General features: G+C 42.5%; 1 protein-coding gene across 5 annotated transcripts in view; it reads right to left on the bottom strand.

The window, feature by feature from the left end:
* Positions 1-18,493, bottom strand: part of CTNND2 (catenin delta 2) — a 945,427-nt gene that overhangs the window by 549,003 nt on the left and 377,931 nt on the right. The gene's annotated exons all lie outside the window — the stretch shown is intronic.

The following is an 18,493-nucleotide window of genomic DNA, read 5'->3' on the forward strand; positions in this document are numbered from 1 at the left end:
TCCGAACTATGTGGTTTGAGGGAAAGGGCCCTGGGAGTCCTAGAATCCAGCTGTACAGTCTTGACTTCATGATTTTGGACAAACCTCATATATACAGGAATTTATTTGTTTTCTTCTGAGACCTGTAGAGTTACCTTCCAGTTGTAAAACTCCAAGTTGCCAATAATAATCCCATCATTACAATCTGGTGTTTTGTTAGTGTCACCCCTCTGGAAGCACTGTCACAGACTACAATCGACTGTATTTTCCATCTTAGAATTCACCATTCTATCCAGACTCTATCTGCGGGGAGATAATATCAAATCAGCACTCACAATGAGGATTTGCTGCAGCCAGCCAGTTCCTTCTCCACGTGAATGAGACTCTAATGTCCAAAGACACCATAAACCAGTATTTCCCACTCATTCTCATCATCACCTACTCATGACAAGATGGCAGACGGGGCCAGAGCAGGATATCACATTGCATTATTCAGGACTAATTAAATCCCGTTAGTCCACAGACACAGGCACCATTCTGATGATAGAGGTGCAGACGGAAATTTCTGGACATCAGAAAAATTCAATACGATAAATGCTGTCTCTATAAACTACTTATGCACATATACTTTTGTAGAGAAACACACATACATTTTTAATACTTTTAAAAATCAACGTTCTGTGGGAAAATGAGGACATTTTCAATGCATACTGTCCAATCCTTCTGATATTGAAGAGTGACAGTGGCTCTATGTGGCATGATGGTATGCGTTGACCTTGCTTCCCCACGTTACTTGCTACTGAATATTGAGATTAAAAAAATTCCACAGCTGATACTAATTTCACTGAATCCACAAATAGTGGCTCTGTTCAAAACTAAATACATCATGCAATTATGAAGGATAACTATGTTTTCTTCAAGACGTGTGCCAGCCCTAAAGCAAATCATTCCACAGTAGCTGAAGTGTTATTTTCAAATCACATAAGATTAATTTTTAAGGTGCGTATTTACGGTTTCTATGCCTTGGAAAAATAACTTCCCAGTAGACATAAAGGTAGAGAGGATAAGTAATGGAGGTGCAATTACAGAACCACCGATCCCTCAACAATCAATGATCCCGAGTGTCAGCACCCAGAACAGGACACTTCAATCCTCTATTTATATTTTAGCACTTATACCAAGTGGTATTGCTCAGGTACCCACAGGGTTAGAGGTTCAGGTGCAGAGGACCACAGGCTGGAGTCCACATCTCTTGAGAGAGGAACCCGTGACAATCCCAGGTCATCACCAAGTGGATACAATGAGATAATGGACTGGTCCCTTCAATGGTGTCTGAAAAGATCCAGTGCAGGGAAGGTGTCCTGCATCTGTGACTTTTCTGTGTGTGTGTGTGTGTGTGTGTGTGTGTGTGTGTGTGTGTGTGTGTGTCCTTTCTCCCTTTCTTTCTCCTGTCTATCTGCCAGTGTCTCTCCCCCTCCATGTCTCTGAAGTATCTGGCTGGAATGCTTCCTCTTCACATTTCCCAACCCTGTCCACCCTTGTTTCACAGATAGCCTACTGACCCGGGCTCCAGATCTGCCCTCCTCGGACAAGGCCAGCACGCACTGACCTCTCCTTGCCTGCTTTTCACCTGGCACCATGTGAGCGCAGGCCAGGCCTCCACCCGCACCTCTGGCCCTGGGTCCTGGTGCTTTATCTATGTTATTGTCACAGTGATTCTTCAGCGAATTAATCCCCTGGTTCTACAAGTTCAACCATGTTTAAAAAGTGATCCCCATAAATCATGATGGGCAGAAATTTTAAATCCCTGAAGGGCCAGCTTCTTTTGCAACTACCTCAGATAAAGGTAGGATTGCAGACAGGGGAAGCTGGAAAGCCCCCGCTGGAATCTCTAACCCCTCCCCTGCCCCAAACCCCCACCCCTCCCGTACCCCACTCCTGGTCTCCATCTTCTCACGCTCCCTCTGCCTGACCCCCCTCCATTTCAGGCACTTGGTCACAACGCCTGCCCTTTGACCTCCTAACAAAACCCGCTCATTTTAATGGTTTTCTTGACTTATGACCCCTCTGAGTTGGACATAATCACACTAAAGCATTAAACCAAATGTATTCTGGTTGCAAGTTGTGGAATGAAAAGCTTTTGTTCTTTGGCTCACAGAATTTCAAGCATCAGCAAACAGAGGATTTTTATTGTTGTTCTGGGTCTAGAAGGACCAGCTGAAAGGAGACTCCAGTTCCGGCTGTTTTCACGGGAGGGAGCGAACGGTGACCTGGCATGCACGGGGAACCCTGTGCACAAGGGTCTTTCCCCAACAAAGCCCTCTCCAGAGGATTTGAGGCAATTCGCAGATGGGTACTGGAGATGACGATGGGGTGGCAGCTTTCTCAACAAATTTCTCTCCCTAAAAAGGCCACCTTTTGTTTCCTCAATAAAGTAACCCACACGCTTTGACAAAAGTACCGCCCATAACATAATAAATGTAGTATAGATGTTTTATGCTGGCGATACTCACCAGCACTTGTATCGTACAGCAAATTGTAAATGTATAATGAATTCACTTTGCAAACCTATCTCTGTTTCCCATCATGTGAAGGAAGCAAACAAACAAGACTACAGTGGTGTCCTTTCACCTGAATCCTTTCTATGCTGTGTTCATTGATCCATGGCTCACAATTCTCGGAATTCTTTGAATGATATTATTTGACACAGATTTAAACAGAATATTTAAGGTTACCTAAGTTAGGAAAGCAGGGTGTCTAAAGAAGTTGAAAGTGTTTTTTTTTTTTTAATGTTTAGTTTTTGAGAGAAAGAGCACGAGCAGGGGAATGGCAGAGACAGAGGAGACACAGAATCTGAAGCAGGCTCCAGGCTCTGAGCTGTCAGCACAGAGCCTGACGCAGGGCTCGAACTCACTAACCCCTTGAGGTCATGACCTGAGCTGAAGTTGGCTTAACTGACTGAGACACCTGGGCCCCCCTGAAAGTGTGATTTTTTTAAAAAATTTTTTAACATTTATTTATTATTGAGAGACAGAGGGAGACAGAGCGTGAGCAGGGGAGAAGCAGGGGTGGGGGGGTAGGGGAGGACACAGAATCCGAAGCAGGCTCCAGGCTCTGAGCTGTCAGCACAGAGCCCGACACAGGGTTTGAACCCATGAACCACGAGATCATGACTTGAGCCGAAGTCAGATGCTAAACCAACTGAGCCACCCAGGAGCCCCTGAAAGTGGTTTTTATGTTTATTATAAAATGACCTTTTCCCAGTGAAACCAAGGAACAGATCTATGGTCCTACCCTCCTCATGAGAGATAACGTTAGTGAGGGCTTCAGTGCTTTTTAGTTATAGTCACACATCCAAGATAGAATTTTGTATGAAAGGAGATTTTTCAAACTCAGCCCAACTTGGAGCACTTAGAGCACAATTACCAGTACGAACTGGTTACTGGATTATCAGTTCTCAGTAATTGCTGAGTTATCGACTAGAAAGTGCCTCTCTGGAGAACCACCTTCACGAGGTGGCCCCTGGCAACACATGTGATATTTCAGAGCTAAGTTTACAGACTGCACAAAAGGACACACTGTCTTTATGCACTACGAATAACATTTTCAAATTAAAAACATATGATCATATTTGATTTTCCCAAAGAATTCAGGAAGAAGCGCAACTCAAAAATTCTGACTTAAGATCCCGGGCTTTGTAGAAAAGGAGACCCAGAATTCTGTTGCCTACCCGTGAGGTACCAGAAACCTCAAAAGCTAGAGGGAGAACAGTACTGTCATGAGCTTCATGTGAATCCGAAGATGTGTCCAAGGCTACTCACGGCTGCGCTGGCCTTGTTGGTAGAGGTGCTGGTGTTCAGACCGCACCCCCTCATGCCACCATGCAGCCTGCACAGGGCTGTGGCTTCAGGTAAAATCAACCAGCCCGCGCTTATCTGTAACTCTTCATATTCCATATGCTCTGAAACAGGTCTAAAGATTTCAAAGACACTAGCCTTCAATCTTTAAAACAGCCCTGATCATCAGGAACTACCACTGTCCCTGTTTCATACATAAGAAAATGAAGGTACAAAGTTAAACACAGAAGTACCATTTGAACCAGAAATTTCCATTCCAGGTACACCAAAAAACAACAACAATAACAATAACAACAACAACAACAACAACAACAACAACAAAACCAAGGACTCCTACTTGTACATCCATGTTCACAGTGACATTATTCACAATAATGGTGGAAACAACCCAATAAGGGTTATTCCAATAAGGTAGAAACAACCCAAACATCCATCAACAGGTGGATGGGTAAACAAATGTGGTTCATGGCTGAATCTTGAAGACATTGTGCAAGGTGAAATAAGTCAGACATGGAAGGACAAATAGTGTATGATTCCATTTACATGAGCTACCAAGAGGAGTCAAATTCATAGAGATAGAAGGTAGGATAGAGAATACCTGGGGCTGGGGGTGAAGGACATGGGGAGTTATTATTTAATGGGCACAGAGATGCAGTTTTAGAAGATGAAGATGTTCTAGAAATAGACAGTGGTGATGGCTGCACAACAGTGTGAATATACTTACTGAAACTGAATTGTACGCTTAAGCATGATTAAGATGGCAAATTTTATGTTTTATATATATTTAATGTTTATTTATTTTGGAGAGAGAGCACCAGCGGGGAGGTGCTGAGAGAGAGGGGGACAGGGGATCTGCAACGGGCTTCACGCTGATAGCGGTAAGCACAAGGCGGGGCTCGAACTCACCAACTGCAACAGGACCTGAGCCGAAGTTGGACGCTCAACTGACTGAGCCACTTAGGCACCCCTATGTTATGTCTATTTTACCAAAATAAAAGAAAGCAGAAAACCAAGGTGCCAAGAAGTGGAACTTAGGCTCCAAACCACTGATCCTGTAAATGGCAGAGCGTGGTCTAGAGCTCAGGCAGTCAGGGGCCAGAGGCCACGTTCTTAGCTATGAACCTGTAGGACTCCCACAGACCCACCACGTCCGCCATCAGTGCCGGCTGCAGGAATGAACAGAGGCTTGCACGAGGCACAGAGTAGCTGATCACAATTACACTGGCTCGCCTGCCCAGCCTTGACGAGACCTTGACAAGGACACCTGCAAGTATGCCCTTGGCTCTCGCCCTCCCTCCCACCCACCTCCAAGTCTCTCTGAACGTGCCTTACTTCAGCTAATCCCCTAAACCTCTGGGTTCTAAAGATCACCTTTCTTATTTCTTGCATGTTTCACTTAAGATCAAAAACAGCACGGATGGAGTTAATGGCCTTTCCCCCAACATCTCTTCCTACAACACTTCAGTATGCAGCTGTGGGACATTTTTATTTGTTCCATTAGTTATAGTTTCTCACCAAGAACTCTGTCACTGGATGATACTCTTCTAACTACAATGTCACTGTATTTAACATCTCATATAAATTTGTCTTCTAAATGTTACCATATTCTCTTAAAGGAGAGAGGGTGATCTCATGCTTTATATTTCCCTTGGCACTTGGAGAACAGCGGACACAGAAATGCACAATAAACATTTGCATAATGAATGTCCTCCTCACAGGTACCCCAGGGTGTCGTAATGGCAACAGTTTATGACTTGGATACCAAGATGCATTTTTCTAAGTAGAGGTAAACAGATTTCTCTAGAAAAGTAAATAAACTAGAATCATACCATGATAATATAATAATATTAACAGAATCAGTTAAAAAAAACCATTCAGTATGGGAATACATACAGAGAGCAAAGAGAATCACATGTAATAGCTCCCAGGGGACTTATCAATCAATATCATTTTCACAATTGGTCTCTAAGCTGAGGCGTCTCGTCCAGGGTTCAGAAAGAATGGATGTATTGTTACTCCTGCAAATGTACTAGGTGTCAAATGACAATGTCATCCATCAAGGAGACATCGTGGTAAAATCAAGCCAAGCCTGCCTTGGGCTGTATGCACAGAGGCTTTCTGGAACACACAGATTATTCTCAGCACCTCAAAGCCATGCTCTTGAAGACTGATTTGCCAGCTTTTCATCTATATACTCACTTTGGGTTTATCAAGTGAAACACAGCAACCAATGATATGAAAAGCTGTTATTCACAGTAGTTCACTTAAAAAAATGAAGTTTCTTATTTTTTTTTTTTTTTTTTTTTAAATTTTTTTTTTTTTTTTTCAACGTTTTTTTTTTTTTTTTTATTTATTTTTGGGACAGAGAGAGACAGAGCATGAATGGGGTAGGGGCAGAGAGAGAGGGAGACACAGAATCGGAAACAGGCTCCAGGCTCTGAGCCATCAGCCCAGAGCCCGACGCGGGGCTCGAACTCACGGACCGCGAGATCGTGACCTGGCTGAAGTCGGACGCTTAACCGACTGCGCCACCCAGGCGCCCCTGAAGTTTCTTATTAAATACATTCAGGAGTTAACCCCCCACGCTTGGAGATTTTAGAAAGTCAAAGTAATTGGAGGAAGAGGGACAGCCAGACTATAGTGGGAGTCACGGTCCCTCAAAAATCACCAAAAAGGAGGTGAAGGATCTAGGGCTGGTGATAGGGACTTGTGACAAGGGCCAGGGTCCTCAGAGGAGTCTGTCCCAAATGTCCAGCTACACACTGATGCCAAAGCCTGTCACCCCATCCTGAGCCTGCATTAGGCAAGAGGGCCATTTCCGCCTGGAATCTGGGCCACAGTCTGAACCACGACCACACAGGAAATAAGCATGGACACGCCTGCTGAATAGGATGAACTCAGGTGTGGCAGACATTTCTTTGAACTAATCTTATCTACCCTGAGATTGGTGGGGACATTAGGAAGCTTCTCATCACCAGCAGTGAGGTGGCCTCAGTGGTTGCTAGGGCCAAACAAAGCTGTTGGGGGCTGGCAGGTTAGGTCTTTGGCTTCAGGGGACACAACTGGGTCTCTGGTCTTCGGACAGGAGGCAGCAGGCCTGTGTTGACATCATGGAGGTGACGAAAATATTTGAGGAGAGAAATTCCAGGTTTGCACTGTGCTAATCTGGGCAGATGGGTGTTTGCAGCACATGGCAATGCAGACAACAAGGATGCCTGGCCACAAATGCAGCCACTGGCTGTGAGATTTGGAGAAGTAAGGGCTGCTTCGCCCCATCCTGAAGGACATGGAAATCAAAGCTTGACTTGTTTCCATTCACTTTCATTCTTGGGCCTTCCCAAGTGAAAACGGGACTGTTCATTAGGTCCACAACACCAAATGAGGGAACGATGCTTCGCGTGAATGTTCTATCAGGTGTGTGAAAGCAGATTTTTTTTATAGGAGACATTGTTATGCTTGAGAATGTTAGTAAACTATCTAATTTCTGTTAAAAAAAATCAAATGCTCCGTAACACCAAAGTCTTCTTTCAGTGAAGTATATTTTATTTGTAGATATTCAGAAAGGGAGACCAAAAAGAAGGGAAATTCTTCTATCGTTCATAAATAAGAAATATACACTACAGTTCTATGTAATTCCAGCCAACTCGGATCTATTTTTAACTCTGCCTTGGTGCTCAAGAGAAACTTATGGAGAAAAAAATGATTCAATAAAAAGCAATATCCTCATGGGATCATAATCAAATAAAGCTTAGTTTGGAAGCTGGTTTTGTAGTCTCCTAAATACTAAGCAAGCAATGGATTTGCTAGATCTTTAGCAAAACCATGAATATGAATGGGGACTTCTGAGTTAACCCAAGATTATGCAGATAGCTTAAGCTTTATTCAGAGCAAAATTTCAAATAGATTTAGAAATATTTTCGTAAAAAAAGGTTGTAAAGAGATTAATGGTATTTTCAAACAATCTAAAATCATGGATTTGAAAGATCTTGCTTTGGTTTATTGTCTTTCAAATTACTCAACAATATGCACTTAGGTATCTAGAACATAATTATCAAAATCCTTTTGTTCTGATAACTCCTTCATTCCTATATTATTTAGAAATAGTAATTTATCTTGAAAATTACATACTATATGCCATAATTTTCCTTTTTTAAGCTGTACTTTAAGCTACACTGCACCCTGTAGTTAGCTTAGTTTCAGATACCAAGATGTTTCTATTAAATGGGCATCCTAGATTCTCCTAGAACACAACAGTTCTTTGGGTTTTAACTTTCTAAGTGTCCACCACAACGTTTTCTTTATGAAAATAGTGGGTACAATTCTTGCTTGGAAGGAAGTGTGAGAGGAGAATTCCAGAATGGCTCATAATGTCTATACACTGAATATACCAATTTAAAGGCTGAAAGATTATTTTGATAAATATCAATATCCTCCTATCTTTAGAAACGAGTGGGAGAGGGGCGCCTGGGTGGTGCAGTCGGTTAAGCGTCCGACTTCAGCCAGGTCACGATCTCGCGGTCCGTGAGTTCGAGCCCCGCGTCGGGCTCTGGGCTGATGGCTCAGAGCCTGGAGCCTGTTTCAGATTCTGTGTCTCCCTCTCTCTCTGACCCTCCCCAGTTCATGCTGTCTCCCCCTATCTCAAAAATAAATAAACGTTAAAAAAAAATGAGTGGGAGAGTGGTGCCTGGGTGCCTCAGTCGGACTTCAGCTCAAATCATGATCTCACGGTTAGTGAGTTTGAGCCACGCATCTGGGCCTATACTGTCAGCGCGGAGCCCAAGTCCCAAGTTGGATCCTCTGTCCCCCTCTCTCTGCTCCTCTCCACTGGTGTGTGTGTGTGCTCACACTCTCTCTCGCTCTCTCTCAAAAATAAACGTGGGGCATAAATAATCTTGTCCCTACAAACATCACGTGGTTTAAAATCATCCAGTTTTAGAACCCAATTTGGCCTCATATCCAAATTACCCAGCAGACACAAAAGTTACACAGCCTGTGTTTGTGGCTTGTGGGACTCCCCTTCTTTGCTTTCAGGCCCAGGGTCAGCACTTTCCAGGAGAGAGAAGTTCACTGCAAGACAGACACAGCAGCATTCTGTGGCAGGGAAGGTCATTCTTCAGGTGTGCCCAACAGACCGAATCTTCAGGAGCTGGGGAGCCGTGGGGCCCACAACACGTCAGACCTCAAGCCCTGAGCACTGTACTCAAAGCTCTCTAGTGAAAGATTTTCCAGAATCTGACGCTCCGGTCCCAAAGGGGTGATAGGTATATCTTGACATTGCACATCTTAACCATGACTCCATGTCTCTAGCACCCCTTTTTCCAATGGCAAAATCCACTAGTGAGGGTCTTGGTATCCATTTTTGAAGGGCCCAGTGACCATTCCAAGATTAGGCACTTCTGACCGGGGTTCTCAACCACCGATTACCCAAACCTGGGGTGAAAAATAAAGTTAACTTGCAAACACACACATACAGCACCCTGCTTACACGAAGTATCTTTAAAATAGATTCATCTACAGAAAATGTAACACAAGGTTTTCTCTCCTGCAAGCAATGGAAATAACATCCTGTAGCCAGAACTATCATTCCTGGCTTATTACTCCAGTGGCTGGAGAAGGGAGGGAAAATGTTGATACTTTGTTGGAACTGCACAGTCTGCATTTACAAAACGGGTCCAATCCAGTGGGGTCAGGCTAGAGTGGATGGTGCAATTGTCTTCAAAATAGCAAGGCCGGCCACAGAAAATGGGAAGAGGGCCATGGCAAAACATCAGGTGGATGAACAAAGGCAACAAGAGGGGACTAAATAAATGAATCAAATCTATGTAGGTAGGAATGAGGAAGTGGAGAATGATAGCGGACTGCACCCCCAGGGTGAACTGCCATGGTGGATTTTTTAGGCATAAAATAGTGAATATTAATTATTAAAATGGGATAACTCAGGAAAGAATAAAGAATAAAATAAAAACCACCCAAAGACACCACTCATCATTTTGTTTATCAATTTTTTTGAAGTAATCTTAACACCCAACGTGGGGCTCCAACTCAAGACCCCAGAACAAGATTTCCATGCTCTATTGATTGAGCCAGCCAGGCACCCCAACACTCATCATTTTGAAACAAGCTTTTCCAGTCTTCTTTCCTATGAATATTTTACACAGTTGATAAACTGCACGTGGAAATTTATATTCTGTTGCTTTCACCAAAGATTACAATTAATATTGCTTAACGGTGATTTTGATCACTGATTTGGCTTGTCTGCTAAATAAAGTCCAGTAACTTTACTATAAAACATAACTAACTGTAGTGGGCACTGTGATCCTCTAAGGAAGGACCTATTCTATCCCTCCCAAGTGCTGGGAATGCAGCTGCCAGACAGCCCTCAGCTGTCAGCCCCCCAGTGGGGAGGCTCTGCTGACAAGTTCAGCTCCCTTTCTGGACCAGCTTGCGTCCCCTGACTGGGCTGACCATGGGAGATCTAGGGTTCAACCCCCTGAACCAGGTAAGCCCTACAACCCCTCCCTAAGTCAACCAGGGCCTTTGTTGTGCCTGTACCACAGCCAACTTCTCCCTCTGCCCAGTCCCCTCCCCCACTTTTCCCTCCCCTTCCCTTTCCTTTTGCAGTGTTGACCCCAACAGCACCCTTAGCATGCCTCCTGCATGTTACCCTTCATATTGGAGTAGGCTTCCCAGGGAACCTGACCTGGAAGATTAGCATTTATTAGAAAAATAAGATTTTGAATCTCCAACTGGTTTTGAGATAGCATTCGACAAGACGATTTCAATTTCAAAATTTAAAATACTCTTTTAATCAAAAGGATTTTAAGACCTTTCAATGATAAACCAAACTTTTATTAAGCTATTGAGCACCTACTGTAGAGAATCCACCTTGCCAGCTACTGAAAATATATAGGCATAGACCTTGATCTGTAGATTCTATGGAGATTACTGATGCGGTGTGTGTGTGTGTGTGTGTGTGTGTGTGTGTGAGTGTGTGAGTGGTATGTCTGGCATATCAGCAACATGCGTGTTGTATGTGCATGTGTGAGTTCAGGTGAGCAGTCTACAGAGAAGAGAACCAATTAAAATACAGTATGAAATTAGAGAAATTAATGGGAAGTAAGAAAACAAATTGCATATAAAAATATTTCATTCCATCATTTCAAAGAATTTCTATGGGCTCAAAATAACAAAACAATTCAGAAGGGGCTTGAAGAAATGGATATCTAGCTCAAGAAATAAACTTCAAGTAACATTTCACAAAACAAATTTATGAACAAAGAGTCTAATGCTGAAGCAAAAGCTTTCCTACAAGTACCCAAGGTTTGCTGTTTTCTCCACTGATAGGAAAAAAAAAAGAAGGGGGATGGAAAAGCATTTGAAGTAGTCATTTTGCATAAAAGGAGTATGCAATTCAGAGGAAAAGAGGAAATTATGCTAGCAATTAATGCCTCTTTATGAAATGATAAGGCAATTAGTAGAAACTTTAACACCAGACACTAGTGTTTACAAGAAGTGGCAGCCCCAGGGGGCCGAGAAGAGGAAAGGCGGAAATCCAAGTTCACAAAGACACTTGGGGCTAAGAGGAGTCAAAAAGAGCTCACATTTACATGCATAAGAGGTCACCCATCTTCTCTAAAAATATTAAATTTATACTCTTGCATCAAATGTAAGGCTTGTAATGCCTACATAGATAAGCATCTTTAACAGGAAACACATGATAGGGTGTGCTCAGAATTCTGAGTCATCAGTGCGTGGACTGATAAAGTCAATCATACTCAGAATAGGTCCCAATGGGAATTTGGCCTCACTGACTCCTTCCACCTGGGGTAGGAATTGGTAGCCCACAGCTGCCCCAGGGAGAACATGTCTTCCCAGCAGATTCGCTGGGAATCATGAGCAAACGCCACTGGGACCTAAGACAGTGCCCACTCTTTGGTCTTGACCCCACCACAGAGGTCCAGTGGGAGCCAGGAGGCAAGGAGGTAGCACAGCCCCAGCTAAGCACTGACATCCCACACAACTCCCCTCTTCCTGGTGGCTGTGAACTTCCTCTACGGGCAAAGGTCTCCCCTTCCAACGTCAACCTCCTCACCCAAGACAGGTCTGCTAATTTGGCTTCATGGAGACATTAGTGTTATCAATGGCAGCTTCTCTTAAACTCTGATGTGTATTCAAATTACCCCAGATTTGAGATTCTATGAATCTAATAAGCTCTGGTGGTGGTGGTGGGGGGTGATATTCACGGACCTGGCACCTCACTTTGAGAAGCCATGATTTAGTAATCTAGACTGTAGACAGAGGGATAAGTTTGCACACCATTACAGATAACTTCATGAATTCCCACTGCTAGAAAGAATGAATACATTCCCAGCATGCTGGCTTCAGGACAGCCCTGAATTTTACAGGATCGTTTTGCCCAAAAGGTCCTCTCCCTTTAGCACCCTGCTCCAAATCAACATCCACCCTTTTTTCTTAAATGTTATACAAAACAGCCTTTCCCTCCATTTTCCTATTGTTTCTAGTTTGCAAACCATTTCAACCTCCTTAATCAATTCAATGAGTACTGAACATCTTTGGAAAAATTGAAAATCCCAAGTTTTTTTGGGTAGAACTATGGGCCTCCACAGAAATTTGGGGAAGAGTATATCTCATAGGATAGGATAGTTCTCTGCTATGGGTTCTAACAACATCCACTTAAAATCTGGAGTGACACCTCCCTCTTTAGAAGGTTGTTCTCAGAGTAAAATGAATCGAAGTATGGGGACCTGGTTGTGAGCTAAATATTCTAAGAAACTTACAAACTAGCTTTTCCTCAAAGACTTCTGTGACAACCTGTTCTTTCTGGTCTTCTATTTTAGAAACTCTTAAACAACAACAATAATAATAAATGACATTTACTTATTATGGAACATTAATTTGTACTAATTTTAAATGCTAAAAGGAATTCTAATATAAAATGATTTACTAAACTATACTGCCTTGTCCAAGAAATGGTTTGCAATATGGTCTAAAATGTGCTTCAAAGTGTTCCAAATAATGTATAACATTGTCTTGTGTGTATGTCAGCATTATGATATGTTTTCTTCTCAAATATGTTTGTTTCCTATACAAATTTTTCCCCATAGGTGGCACCAAGCTGAGTGTGAAATTTCTTGTCCTGCATTCTTTGTTCTCCATTATAACATGAAAATTTTCTACATGTGTAATCTTGTGAGAGGCAGCTCTTCCTCTGGTTCATTCCTTGAGTATTTATAGATTGAAAGAAAACTAAAGGCATTGCTGTGTCTGTACCCTCACAGAATATTATAAAAATGGTATTTACGTGTTTGATACATCTCAGTAAAATGGAGCTTGGTGAAATATGAAAAATGTGGAGTGGGAAAATTACACAAATAGTAAAATATATAAAAGCGTTGACTAAAGAAGACATTTTTCTCCTGGTACTACAAGCATGAGCCCTGGACCTCCATTACTGGGTTCAAATTCCAGGTCTGCTACTTACTGGTTAGGTGACCTAGAAAAGCATCCTGCATTCTGTGACCTTCCATTTCCCCATCTTTATGTAAAATGGGGCTAAGACCAGAACCATCTTCGTGGTCTGACTGTAAGAATTAAATGCCCATTCTATATGTAAAATGCTGAAGGAATCCTTGATCCACAGGAAGCACTCTTATAATAAACATTAGCTCTTATTATTTCAAAACACATTTAATAATTTAAAGGAGTGGTTCTCAAAATGTGGTTCTCAGATGCACAGGATCTACATCGCCTGGGAACTCAGAAATACAAATTCTTGGACCCCATCGATCTCAGACCCAGTGAATCAGAAACTGGAAAGGTGGACACAGGAGTCAGTCTTTGATAAGCTCTCCAGATCATTCGGGGAAGTCTCAAGTTTGCAATTCACTGGGATAAAGGTAGAATATATTATTGGCCCTTCTAATTGATACGAATTTCCAATGGTTTTCTGGCTTTGTTTTAGGCATTAATTAGTTTGAGACGATGAGGAAAGGTTGGTAAACAGCTATAAAGCTCAACTTAGGAATGACCCAAGTATCTTTCTTTAATACTAGTTCATCATTTTTATAATGCTTATGCACTATAAAATAAAATCTGCCCTGAAAGTAATAAATATCTAAAAAATAATGCTGCAATTATCCTTTTGGTATAACTCAAACAAAATTAAGAGCAAATATTGGCACTAACAATTTTATTTTAATCAAAAAACATTATGGGGTTGAAGAGAACTTATATACATTGTACAATTCATTCTGTTGAAAATCCATTCTGTCTCAGCTATGATTCTTTTGAGTTGGGCATTACTATTCTACAGACACAGAGTAAATAGTTAAAATAGTTTACCCTTAAATAGTTACCTTTTAAATTAGTTTACCCTTAAAATAGTTATCCTTTTTATTCTGTTTTGACATGGGAAAGTAAAGTAAGGACCAAGTGATAAAGATATTTACACTTAGGTCGGGGGAATGTAGATTCTGTCATAGGGTGGGATTCAGAAGGAGGTGCTCTTCCCAAAAGCAAGACCAAGGGTGAGATATTTACTTAAAATACGGTATTAGCTTTAGTAAACAAGATCATGGGAAATATATCTTAATATCCTATATAAAAATAAAAAGAAAACTGTTCAAAATACATATTCATTAGCTTTTATAACTATTTCTTCAGTACATTCTCCTGGAAATAATATTATAGAGTGTGGAATCATAAGTGCTACTTTTGCGCTCATTAATTGCCAATTTAAGATTCTCTATATGCATCCATAATGTTCCTAGAATATTCTGAAGCAACTCAAGAGCCCATCTACCACTTGGACTGAATCCAAAGAAACTCTTCCCGTGTGAGCACCATTTTGGAGCCGATTATCCATTCTTGTTCTGGTTTCTTCCAAGTAGCAAAGTAGCAGTGTGTCCAGACATTAATTCCATCCCTGGAATTTCCCAACTCACCACAGCCTTGAATTCACCAAGAATTAGAATTAGTCTCCAATTTTGTTAGAATCTTTAGAAGTCAGGTTTTTAATCTAATGGAAGAGTAAGGGAAAGGAAGAAAAATGCATGGATCTTTTCGGCAAAGCATACAAATTATGCCTATTGTGTAATAATCTGCCATTGACAGGCAATACTCATCCAACTTAAACTCCTTTCAACACTTCTATCAACCTAATAGTCTGCTCATTTAACCAAGGGCCACTATCCTTATTAGTATTCTTAGCATATCAAAGTAAGGAATGTTGTATACACAAATGTTGCCCTGTTTGCCTACAGGGCAAAGAGATTTATTATAATATTTTTTTCCTGGTCTTAATTTCAAAGATTAATTGTTGCCATTAATGGTGCTATTTCTGCTATTTCCCTAACACTTTCTGGATGCTGAGGAGACCAGTAACGCGGCAACTGAACATTATATATTCTATCTTTACTCTGTGACATTCTACCTGAGATGTAGACACTTAATGAAGAGAAATAGAAGTAATCTATTTCTTGGTGTCTTCTTAGTTACTTTTTGTGAAGAGTCTTTCCTAATCACACTGGCTGGGAACACTTGGGCCTGTGCACTCTGTTCTATAGTGCTCTCCAAAAAATTCACAGGGTGTTTATGTATCTTCAATGGTAAAGTTCTCAGAAATAATCCTCAATAGTTTTCCAGTACACCAAGATGATTTTCAGCTGGCTGTCTATAATGTCATGTGAATGGAATCAAAAAGTCATAAACAGGGGCCCCTGGGTGGCTCAGCTGGTTAAGAGTCTGACGTGATTTGGGCTCAGGTCATGACCTCATGGTCTGTGGGATAGAGCCCTGCCTCGGGCTCCCTGTGCTGACAGCATGGAGCCTGCCTGGAATTCTCTTTCTCCCTGTCTGCCCCTCCCCCACTCGTGCTTCTCTCCCTCTCTCTCTCTCTCTCTCTCAAAATAAATAAAGCAAAAGTCATGAAAAATTTTATAGAAATGATGTGTAGCATCTACACTCAATTTTGTTTTATGTTTATTTATTTTTGTGTGTGAGAGAGAGAGTGTGAGCAGGGGCGGGGCACACAGAAAGGGAGACACAGAATCCGAAGCAGCCTCCAGGCTCCGATCTGTCAGCACAGAACCCGATGTGGGGTTTGAACTCATAAACAGTGAGATCATGACCTGAGCCGAAGTCAGACGCTTCACCGACTGAGCCACCCAGGCGCCCCTACACTCAGTTTTTTAAACCCCAAAGTTATTATTAAGATTAATTAAAATTATTGTCATTAACATTAACCGTTGCTTCCTAGATGCATACATCAGGTCAGATGTATACTTCAGGTTAATCCAACTCACACGTGTACAGGTGCCCCTTGCTGTCCTATGTTCAGGCTGTGGGGGACCTGAAGATGGAAATGTCAGGATCCCTGCTCTCCAGGTGCCCTGGCCCTGGCAGCCCATGCCCATAACCGTGCACCAAGGCAGATATGAGATGCTCGATTCGTCCACATTGTGGACGCGTGAGGATTGTTCTTTGACTTGGATGTTGCTCTGGCTGACTGTAGAGCGTCTCCACAGTTGAGTTCTCACCCCTTCCTGCCGACACTTGCCTTGGGAGAGGGTTCGCCCGCCGCTGAGGCCCAGGGCCCTGCCTCGCGTCCAACTCGCGTCCCAGTTCTCTAAGACCTTGCCACACTTCTGGAAGCTGTGGGTGCTCAGCCCTAAGGAAGCATTGTCTCCATCTTCGTCTTAACCCCCTTTTAAACTTATCATTTACAAGTGGCTTAGTGATGTCGTAGTCACTCTGCTGTTGCTGTCTGCGGGACCAGCAGTGTAGACACACGGTCTGGACAAGCAAAGTCATTCAGTCTTGCAAAAATTGCCTCCATGTAACGTGGAAGCAATTAGCAAGCCATGGATGAGGCCAATGGCCAGACCTAACCTGTCAACATCTGCAGCGACTCTTGTGGCACGGTGACTTGCTCGTCTCTCTACCAAGATCACTGTCTCTCGTAGATTGAACTCTGTGAAATTGCTATGGCTGTAGGTCAAGTGGATGGTCATTAGCAATTTCATATGTTTGACCTAATACGTCTCCAAATCTACTCCCTATACGACACGGCCCCGGTTTACAATGAACTGCTTTCCATGCCTGCAGCGGTGCTGCTTACTTTAGCTATAAGAAATTTCTCCCTAGACCAAAGTCCCTCTGTAGAGAACTTCTAAGTTGCTAGAATAGCTCTTTAGGATGCATACCTTGCCATTAGGTTGTGGAGTATAGGTCCTCGGTAGGGCTGTACCTGTTCCCCTTCCTTCACCCTTGTATCTTCCAGACCCCTTGCTCCTGTGAATGCTTGTAATTATTTGCAAGAGTCATCGAGAATCTCAGAAGAGGAGAAAAACCACTATGACCCAAACCTGCAGTCATGATGCCCATGTTCAAATTCCAATGTAATCCTTTCCTACTGGTTTATCCCTGTGTGCAAATGGCAATGATAATAGCTTACACTCGCCTCGTAGTTTGGTATGGGAATTAAGTAAGGTCACAGTCAGTGGTCACAACGGGTTGAATGGATACCAGCTTTTATTGTGGCTGTTCTTGTTGTTGTTGTTATTATTATTATTTCAAAATGACAAATGCTGTAAACCAGCCTCTTGCAGACTCAGAGGCCAGCCCTTTCACAGGAAAACTGAGGGCTAGACTGTGAAACAGGAAGCTGCTATCCACGAAGCGGGGAAGGCTGCTTCAGAGCAAGCGCATGGGCCCGTGTCGCTCGCTGCACGTCGATTCAGCTGGGGCACCTCAAAAGCTATGGATCCCTGGGCGCCTTTCTAGAAGAATGAAATCAGACTCCCTGAGATTGGGGCCCAGGCATCAGCATTTTAAAAAGCTGCCCAGATGATTCTAATAGCACAGCCAGGCCCAAGAACCACTAACAGAAAACACTCCCGGGCCACACTTCACTATTACTTGCAGTAGTCTGGTACTCATTTGTGAAATAATGGTAAACAACCATAAAGAAAAGTTATTCAAAGTAAAAGTTCTTTACCAAGGTTGTCACGCCTCATCGGGAAACTATCATTCCTGTTTCTTTTATTTCCTCAAACCGTGGCCACCACCATAATAGAACACATCTGCCATATTAAACTTGGTGACCGAAACTTAATGGCCAGAGTTTAGGGGTTAGGAAAGAAGTGTAAGTAAGCTTCTAGCCTTTAGAGAACTGCAAATATGCTTATACTTTTCTATACAGAGCTCTAAAGAAGGGGCAGGAATGCCTCTTACCTTGGAACGTTTGCAGGTGCCACCTTCACTCGATGGATTCTATTATTTGACTACAGTAAAACCTTTCTTAGGGTATATGAACCAAAATGCTTATCAGCCCCTGCCCCTGCAGCTGAGTTCTGCATGAGACGAGTCTCCAGATCCTCATATGCCAACATCTGTCCATTTTGTTCAGTATCAACTCCCTAAGAAGTCTTTCTGGACTTTTCCACCAAGTATCCCTTCAATCCGCCCCTGTAATTTTAAGACCATAGATATGCCATATATCTGTTTATGTTCTGTGGTCTTTGGAGGACAGCAAGTCACTATAATATCTAACTTTTTTGGCCCTCCCCAACAAAAAACAATTGTTGCTCTCTGTTAAAAAGAGAGCATGGGGCGCCTGGGTGGCTCAGTCGGTTAAG

The sequence above is a fragment of the Puma concolor genome, chromosome A1, assembly GCF_028749965.1.
Source record: "Puma concolor isolate L17-30 chromosome A1, mPumCon1.1.hap2, whole genome shotgun sequence".
In the NCBI taxonomy this organism is placed as follows: Eukaryota; Metazoa; Chordata; class Mammalia; order Carnivora; family Felidae; genus Puma; species Puma concolor.